Below are 10,377 nucleotides of genomic sequence, written 5' to 3'. Positions count from 1 at the left end.
AAAAAAATCTAATAATTAATCTATTATCTTTTTGTTTTAGTCCAAATTAAATGTTTTTTATTGTTTTCGAAAAGAAAATCTTTTGAGAAATTTAATAATATATGATGAGGAACACCAAATAAATTATACATAAATCAATTAAAACACAACATGAAAATATCTTTAGCAAAAGATGAAATAGACGTCTTTATCTGAGTGGTTACCATCTATTTTAGTTCGGATAAAAGTGAGTTGGATATATGCAAATATAGTTAGAGGCCTAGAGCTATGTTTAATGTTTTGGGTTTTTTTTAGGTGAAGAAAAAGTTCAAATATTAATATACAGGTTCATGAATAGTTGAAATAATTAAAGTGAGTTAGGATTGAGAGAGAGGTTTTATTTGCAAGAATACTAAACACTAGAAAGAAGAAAAGAGAAAAAATTATTTTTGCATATATATAAAATTGTCTTTGTAAATTGGTCGCTGCAAATTCGTTAATTGTTGGATCAAGCCTAAATTTAGACAGTGTGTTCTAGACACCTGATTCTTTGTTTCTACTGTTCGAATCTTTAATTCAATATCTGTAACTGGAGATATTGACCATACACAACAGTTCTATTTTTTTTTGGTATTTTCATTTTCATGTTCTTATTTTGTAAGTTTTAAAATTTTAATTATTTGGTTTATTGTAGGCATATTTTATACGACAATTTGTAAATCTCTTGTACTCTATTTGTTATTATAATAAAATTATTTTCTGATTTTAGTGATTCGTGATTTTTGCTTCTCACATTAAAAAAATTTTTCACATTAAAAATTTTAGTGTATTAACTTATCTCTATTTTTTTTGTTTATATAAATTTTCTGCTATTATTAAATATTATTACTCTTCTAATTCTTATAATAAAAAATAGTGTGTTTTATTCCTATCAAGCTGCCAGCCATGACCAGCAGTGAAACTCGTTCTCTTAATAAATTTCTCTATAAGGTTTACATTATTAAGAGAATCAATTATTTTTTATGTATTACCATGTTGGCCAATAGAAATTCAAAGGGATGAAAATTATCATGCTAATTGTTATTTTCTTAAAATTTTTATTCATTGACAATGAACATTATTTTACACTATCAAACGTATATATGTAATGAAAATAAAAAAATTGGTGTGCAAATTTATTTTTCTAAAATACCTTTTCACATATACAATTTATATATATATAAAAAAAGAAAATATATTTTATTATTTTAAAAATTTAAACATGTTCATATTCTAACCCATTACTTAGCCAAGTCCAAAATGGATAAAACTCAATTTACAGACATTATACAAAACAACACCTACCCGACCTCATGGAAGTCGGTCATAACGATATAAACGCAATCCTAAGTATTTAAATAAGTAACCGACTCCTACTATCTCTTCCACTCTTCTAGAAAGGAGATCTTAACAAATTCCCTACTAATTGAAAGGGAGTAACCAACCCACTATCAAAGGTAGAACTACTCAAAAGGTGGTTGTCGACTCTGCACCTACCCATATAAATACACTGACACCTCAGGTATTCTTCAAACCCAATCTATTAAAAAATCTACTTAAACCCTTGATAACTTAAATATTAGAGTCCCTTGCAGGTGCCACCCCCTACCTCTACTCACAAACAATTTCGATGGATTCATCCTCGTTAGAGAAGATGTCGGACAAAGTACTCTTTTTTCTGCTAAAGTTCAAAAACTTTTTCTAGTTTGTAATACCTTACCTTAGCCCTCCCAAGGATTTTAGCACTTGAACAGCTTTTCCTGGACCGCTACTATCTTATATCCTATGGAAAGCCAAACAAAGAAAAAAAGGGCAGTTTGATTCGGAAAACGCACTAGAAAACGACGTTTAGACCTCACGTTCAAGCCCAAAGCATGGAGATTCAGAGCCTACCTACTGAAGCAGTCATCATGGAACTAGTCAACGGCCTTAGGAAAGGACCCTTCTCTCAATACATAACCAAAAGACACCCGATCTCTATGTACGAATTACAAGAACGAGTTGAGAAGTACATCAATATGGAAGAAATAACTCGTTTAAGGGAACTTGCCTCAAGACAACACAATCAGTATCCCCCTCGAGATAAAGAGAAGGAATAAAAGATAAAAGAGGAATACAACTCGGACAAAACTCAAAAGTATCACAACTTCTCCCCATTACGAATGTCTCTTGTTGACGTCTACAGAAATGATTCCACCTCCCAGACCGATAAAAAAAAAAGAAAATTAAAAGTCGGTCAGAATAATGCGAGAACCACAAAATCTATGACCATTCCATGAATGATTGCTATGATTTAAAAAATGTAATCGAGAAGTTGGCTAGGGAACGTCGGTTGGATAGGTATTTAGCAGACAGGTCGGATGATCAGAACAAGAGAAAAAGATATGAAGAAGACAGGGTTCGCCGAGACTAACCCCTACGAACTCCTAAGAGGCACATCCACATGATTTTTGGAGGATTCGCAGGAGGAGGGTAACAAAATTCTCCCGTAAAAGGCATTTAATAGAAGTTTACCAGGTCAGTGAGGAAACTGAGATGCCTGACCTTCCAGTCATCATCTTCACAAAAGAGGACGCCCAAGGGGTAGTGCCTGGACATGATGACCCTGTCGTGATCACAAGGATAGTTGCCAATGAGAACCTCCACAGAACTCTGGTGGATCAAGGGAGCTCGGCAGATATTCTGTTCAAACCAGCTTTTGACAAATTAGGCTTGGAGGAAAAAGATTTGAGAGCATACTTAGATACCCTCTTTGGTTTGGGAGACACTCCAATTCGACCTCTAGGGTTCATTTCTCTCTACACCACCTTTGGAAAGGCCTCAACAAAGGATGTCCCAAGGACCCATATTCACTTCCTAGCATCGATGCTCTAGTAGATTCAGCCTCAGGCTACAAATACTTGTCCTTTATGGACGCATATTTGGGATACAACCAAATTTCGATGTATAAGCCAGATCAAGAAAAGACCTCTTTCATACTCCCAGGGCAAACTACTGCTATGTGGTAATGCCCTTTAGGTTGAAAAATGCTGAAGTCACTCATCAAAGATTAATGAACAATGTGTTTTCATCCTACCTCAGAAAGTTGATCGAGGTCTACGTAGACGATATGCTTGTAAAGACTAAGGAAGAAACCAGTTTGCTGTCCGACCTCATAGAAGTGTTCAACATGATAAAGCAGTACGGGATGAGATTAAATCCCACAAAGTGCATCTTCGCAGTAGAAATCGAGAAGTTCCTAAGATTCATGCTCACTCAAAGAGGTATGGAAGCTAACTCGGACAAATATAGGGCTATCATAAAAATAAAAAGCCCAACCTGTTTAAAAGAGGTTCAACAGCAAAATGGCAGGCTGGCAGCCTTGCCTAGATTCTTGGCTGGGTTGGCCTTAAAATCTCTACCCTTGTTCACCATTTTCAAGAAGGGACACCAGTTCCAATAGACTCAAGAATACGAGCAAGCATTCCAAGACTTCAAAAAATTCTTGAGCCAGCCACCAATCCTGACCCAACCCGAAGAAAGAGAAGAAATCGTGCTGTACTTAGCCGTTGCAGACAAGGCCATAGCCGCAACCCTTGTCCGAAAAGATAAGGAGGGACAACAACCTGTTTATTTCATGAGCAAGGCATTATAGAGGGCAGAACTGAACTACCAAAAAATAGAAAAATTCGCCTATGCCCTTGTCCTAGCCTCCAAAAGACTCAGACCTTACTTTCAATCCCACACTATCAAAGTCCGAACGAACTAACCTATGAAGCATATCCTCCAAAAAAATGGGCATTACAAGTCGGATGCTACAATGGGATATAGAATTATCCGAGTTCGACCTCAAATATGAAACTCGTACTACAATCAAATCTCAATACTTGGCCAACTTCTTGGCCGAATACACAGGTGAACAACAAAAAAGTCCAACAACTTAGCATTTGTATGTAGATTGATAGCCAAGGAAAAACTCAATTGCTGAGCTGATGCCCTCTCCAAATTGGCTAGCACTAAGCTAGGGGACAACCATAAAAGCCTGATCCAGAAAACTCTCCATACACCATCAATAGTTAAGGAAGTTGACAAGTCGGAAGCATTGACAATCTCCAATCTAAACTTGAGTTGGATGACTCCTATTATCGAATATCTCAAATTAGATATCATCCCTAAAGAAAAAAGGAAAGCAAGAAGAATCATAAAGGAAGCATAGAATTATACCCTGGTTCACAACTTTCTTTATAGAAGATGAGTATCTACACCCTTAGTGAAATGTGCCCCGACCTCTAAGACTGAATAAGTCCTAGAAAAAGTTCATAGTGGCATCTGTGGAAATCACCTAGGAGCACGGTCACTAGCTAAAAAAGTGATATGAGTTGGCTTCTTTTGGTCGACCTTGTAGAAGGAAGCGGCTGACTTTGATAAAAAGTGCCTGCCCTACTAAATGTATGCCAATTTTCATGTGGCGCCACCAGAAGAGCTCATCAGTGTCACCTCACCATGGTCTTTTGTAAAATGGGATGTGGACCTGCTCGGACCATTTTCTCGGGAACCCAAACAGGTCAAATATCTTATAGTTGGGATTGATTATTTCACTAAGTGGATTGAGACAGAATCTTTGGCAACCATTATAGCCAAAAGATGTCGCATATTCCTCTACAAAAATATTGTTACCCGATTTAGGGTCCCATACTCCATTACTACGGACAATGATACTCAGTTCACCGATTTGACTTTTAGAAACTTGGTGGCAATCCTCAAGATTAAGCACCAATTTACAATAGTAGAGCACCCTCAAGCCAATGGACAAGTAGAAGCTGCGAATAAAGTCATATTGGATAGGCTCAAAAGAGGACTACAACATGCAAAATGAGCATGGGCTGAAGAGCTCGCGCAAATTTTATGGGCGCATCGAACAACTCCCCACTCTACAACCGGAGAATTTCTGATCCGAATTGCTTATGGCATAGAAGTCATGATCCCTATTGAAGTAAATGGAGAAAGCCCGAGGATAAGGTTCTATAATGAAGTAGAAAATATCCAAACTCAAAAAGAAAAACTCGACCTCCTCCCAGAAGTCCAAGAACATGCTCGGATAAGAGAGGAAGTGTTGAAACAAAGGATGTTCAGAAGGTACAACAAGAAAGTCATCAGAAAAAACTTCACCATGAACGACCTCATACTGATCAGATGACATTGGAGTACAGAAGTCGGGAAAAAGAAAATTGGCTGCGAATTTGAAAGGACCTTACAAGATCATTGAAGTCTTGGAAAAAGGTTACTACAAAGTGTCTGACCTACAAAGAAACGAGCTCCCTAGGTCGTGGAATGCATGCAATATGAAGAGATACTACAGCTAGAAAAACGCACATCTCTCATTGGTGTACTCTTTTTTCTGACTTCATAGTTTTTTTTTCTTGAAAAAGAGTTTTCCTGAAAAGGGGATTTTAACGAGGTATCATAACAAAGGTTAAGAGTTAAAAATAGAAAAACTCTTAGTAGCAAAATAGCATTTGTAAATCATTATTCATCAATGGTAATTTATTATCTCATTTTCTACCAATTAATTGTTCTTCTATATGCACCGATTTAAGCTTGATAAAGTACAAAAATCATTGCTCAACCTAGATGGTTGGAAAGATAAAGCGACGAGGTCCAAATCGGTATAAGAAGTTATATAAGCAGATCGTGACCCAACCTTATAAAACTACTTGTACAGTAATAAGTTAGCAAAAGAGACAAGACTTAAATGAATCGCAAAAGTAACTTGATAAAACAACACCGACTTATTAAGGTCGGATCTAGTTCTTGACATCATGAAAGCGAAATATTGCCCGACTTTATAATAGTTCGTTCAAATAGGATATCCAACGTGATAAAACAACTTGACTAATCGAGTTGTAAAAGAAAGTCCTCACCGACTCTTAAAAAAAGATAGCATTCTCATATGATAAAAAGTTTGTTAAGTGATATTTAAATAATCACAAAAAAAACAAACAAAAGCACAAACATGCAAGTCAATTAATTTTACGAAAAATACTTTTTCACCTCAAAATAAGTGTGATATGCAAAAGCTAAAGTACTTTAAAAATCCCCTAAAAGGGCAAAACTCTATAACCAGGTATATTCAGCGAATATTCAAACTAACCTATTATACAATGAAAAGTGTTCAAAAAGACCCATAGATCGAGCCATCGAATATAAAAGAGTTTTGAAATAAAAACTAAAAAAGTGGAGGATCTTGCTCATCAATAACCATAGGGCCTACCCCATCTGCTTGAATAGAAGGAGGAGTCTCAGAAGTCGGGATGAAAGAATCTGCAGGTGTCTCCTCAGCTCGGATGCCTTCGGGTCCTCGGCAGGAGTGAACTCGGCCTTAGAGTAAACAATTCTCCCATCAATCACGACTTTGTCAAGGTCAATGGGAGAAAGGTCGACCTCAGGAGCTAGAACTTGGAATTGATCCTTTAGGTTCTCTATCAACTCGTCCATTCCCACAGCCACTGACTCCTCCAGAATAACATACTGCTCTCTCTCACATAATTAGCCATGTCCTCCTTTATATCCAGCTTCTCCCCGAAGACACGGGTATAACTCTCCTTGGCCTTTTTCAGCAACCCCTCGGCCAAGCCACAAGCAGCCTTGGATTGCTTCACCCTCTCACGGAGTCTCTTGATTCTCGGCTTCCAACTCTGACTTGATCTTCCGAAGGGAAGTAACCTTAGCTTGGAGATCGGTCACTTTCCTCTGAATAGAGCTAAATGGAGTTGCCTCCAATTATTTTAGGAGGGCGGAGCACACCCCTGCGCTCTGGATACCTCCTCGGGCAAGCACCTCTAAATATTTTTTAAGAGAAACATCATCAATACTTATATGATTATAAGAAAATATGTGCTCCTCAAAAAAAGAAATGATTTTAAAATTTTTATTTTTCTACAAAAGGCAAAACCAGAAAGATCCAGGTTAGATAATCCAACAACACATAAAGGAAGTATCTACAAAAAGAATAGTGATGCGTGAGCATCTTTCTTATATTTTCCTAGAGAATTTGCATCTAATTTGTGGAGTTTTATCAAGAATTAATTATCTTTTAGCCATTATGGATGCTACTTTGAATCTTGTGCAATTTTATTTACTTTAGGTAGCTTTCGAATGGATTTGATGGAGTTTCTGCAGAGAAAGAGAAGAAACCATAAAGCTGACCAGCGAGGAGCGACGCGTGCGCGTGCCTGACGCGTACGCGTGAAAAGCAAAGCTGCTCAGCGACGCGTGCGCGTACCTGACGCGTACGCGTGACTCGCGGAAAAGACCCTCGACGCGTACGCGTGACTGACGCGTACGCGTGACATGCGTCACGTGCAGAAAATGCAGAAAAATGATGGGAGCTATTTTTGTGCTGTTTTGACCCAGTTTCCAGCCCAGAAAACACATATTAGAAGCTGCAGAATGGACAAAACGAGTGGTCCCCACCCATCAACTGAAAACTTGTTAATTAATTCTAATTTAAATTCAAATATTATTTTTAGAAAAAGATATTATTTTAAGTTTTAAAAAGATAGTTTTTAAATTAATTAGGATTAGTTATAAAAGGGGATTCCAACAGGGGGTTCCAACACAACATTTAGAACAGAACATTATTCCATTCCAATTTACAATCCTTATTTTTCTCTGAACCATGAGCAACTAAACTTCCACTGTTAAGGTTAGGAGCTCTGTCTATTTGTATGGATTGATTTTATTGCTTTTTCTATTTTAATTCATGTATTGATTTATATTTAAGAATTGTTTTCGCTCTTTATCTTATGAATTTGGGTGGAACGGAAGTATGACCCTCTTTCTATTTGAGTTCTTGTATAACTTCGAAAAGCTCTTTACTTGAACAACAGCTTGAAAACATATTCTCCTAAATTTTAATTATCTGGATTTAACGGGATACGTGACATATAATCCTTTTATTTTTGGGTAATTAGAGTTTTTGTGGCATATAAACTGAAATTTGATCATGCAGCTTCTAATTGGAATTAATTGACCAAGAAATTGGCAGTTAGTGAATTTTAGAGGAGACTAGAAAGGTCTAAGAAATTAGGGTCTAGTCACATATAGTTTGTCATGAATTAAATCTTACATGATTAAAATAAATTAATAAGAAAAGTCAATCCGAAAAATAGATAACTCTGAAGCCTTAACTATTTCTCAATATTTTATTCCCAACTTATTCACCTGCCTGTCTTCAAACATCTAAATTTATTAATTAATGCTTTTGAACTCTCAAACACTATTTTCTGTTTGCCTAACTAAGCCAATCAATCAATTATTGTTGCTTGATCCATCAATTCTCGTGGGATCGACCCTCACTCACATGAGGTATTACTTGGTACGACCCGGTGCACTTGCCGGTTAGTTTGTGGTTAGAAATTCCGCACCAAGTTTTTGGCGCCGTTGCTGGGGATTGACTGTGATTAACAACTATTAGTTGTTTGATTGCTTAGATTAGGCATTTTAATTTTATTTTTATTTAAAATTTTGTTTTATTATTTTTGAAAAAAAATTATAAATAAATAGCATTAATATTTTTTTTAATTTCTGAAATTAAGTTTGGTGTTTCCTAGTTAGTTTTATTTTATTTTTTCTTATTTTAATTTTTAGAATTCTGTTCTTTCTTCTTTGCTTTCCTGTTTACCACATGGTGCGTTTAATTCTGTTTGGTGTTTTGTGCTAAGGAAAAATAATGGAGAGAGATCATATGTGTTACTACTCACACCCGAGTAGTGATTCATATTATTGTGGATGGGGGAACGACCCAAATTTTGGTTGGCAAAGTCAAAACCAAAGAAACTTCAGTGCTCCATGTTCCAACTACCAAGAACCACCACCTCTCTATCCATATCAAGAACCATCATCTTTTTACCCATATCAAGAGCCACTATCTCCCTATCTATACTAAGAACCATAATCTTTTTACTCTTATCAAGAATCATCACCTCCTTCTTATTCATATCAAGAGCCACCATCTCCTTATTCATTTCAAATACTATCAGATCTTGAGCTTCTCATGAAAGAATACATACATGATATAAAGACAAGTGTCAAAAATATAGAGAAACATGTGCAGTCGATTATCAAGTCACAGGAAGAGGAGCAAGCAAATTCCTTCCCAAGAGATATAATGCAAGATCCTATGGAAGAAAGTGAGGAAATCAATCAAAGGAGTTTATACTCCAGTGAATTAGAGAACTTTCCACCCTCACACATGGAAGAAGAGGAAGATGCAAAAACAAAGGGACAAGATGCACCAACAAAGGAGGAAGATGCACAAACAAAGGAGGTTGTAAGGGATGAAAACAATTATGGAAATTTATACTCCAATGAAGCAGAGAGTGGCATGGAGGGTGAGTTTATTGAACCACCAATTCAAGAAGTTCTTGATGAAGGGTACACTTTAACCATCACACAACACCCACATGTTGAAATCAAAGAAGTGAAGATAACCAAGGGAAGCACTGAAAAGGGGATTGTGACCAAGAAACAGAATAAAATATCCATGAAGAAGAAAAGGTCAGAAAAAAATAATCCAACCTCTACCCCAACAAGCAAGGTGAATCAAGCTAATCACAATAAAAGAAAGCTTGTTAGGAGGAATTTATATCAGGGGGCACTAATTTTCACCTCTCCCCCGTTGGAGACATTTCTTTTAACTAACTGGAAGAAGAGGAAGAAACTTCAATAATCAAGTGTCAAGCTAGTGACGTTAAAGAAGCGCTTGTCGGGAGGCAACCCGATAATTTCGTATCCTTAGTTATTTTGCGTAGTAGTAGTTTTCTTACTTATTTAAGTTTTATTGAATTTTTACTATTTTACTGATCATGCAGCTATTTTATCACAGAAACTGAACACCTCAGGCGATTAAGCTATAAGAAAAGACATGAGCTTAATCGAACTCTCATTCTCATGCAAATTCACATCCTAAGCTTATATTAGTTTTGGTTGCTTGAGGACAAGCAACAATTTAAGTTTGGTGTTGTGATGCGTGAGCATCTTTCCTATCTTTTCCTAGTGAATTTACATCTAATTTGTGGAGTTTTATCAAGAATTAATTATCTTTTAGCCATTATGGATGCTATTTTGAATCTTGTGCAATTTTATTTACTTTAGGTAGAATTCGGATGGATTTGATGGAGTTTCTGCAGAGAAAGAGAAGAAACCATGAAGCTGACCAGCGAGGAGCGACGCGTGCGCGTGCCTGACGCGTACGCGTGATTTGGAGTTATTCATGGCGATGCGTGCGCGTACCTGACGCGTACGCGTGAAAAGCAAAGTTGCTCAGCGACGTGTGCACATACCTGACGCGTATGCGTGACTTGCGGAAAAGACCCTCGA

Source organism: Arachis ipaensis, chromosome B09 (assembly GCF_000816755.2).
Source record: "Arachis ipaensis cultivar K30076 chromosome B09, Araip1.1, whole genome shotgun sequence".
NCBI classification, from domain to species: Eukaryota; Viridiplantae; Streptophyta; class Magnoliopsida; order Fabales; family Fabaceae; genus Arachis; species Arachis ipaensis.
The sequence above is the reverse complement of the archived record's forward strand: the minus strand, read 5'-3'. Positions refer to the sequence as shown.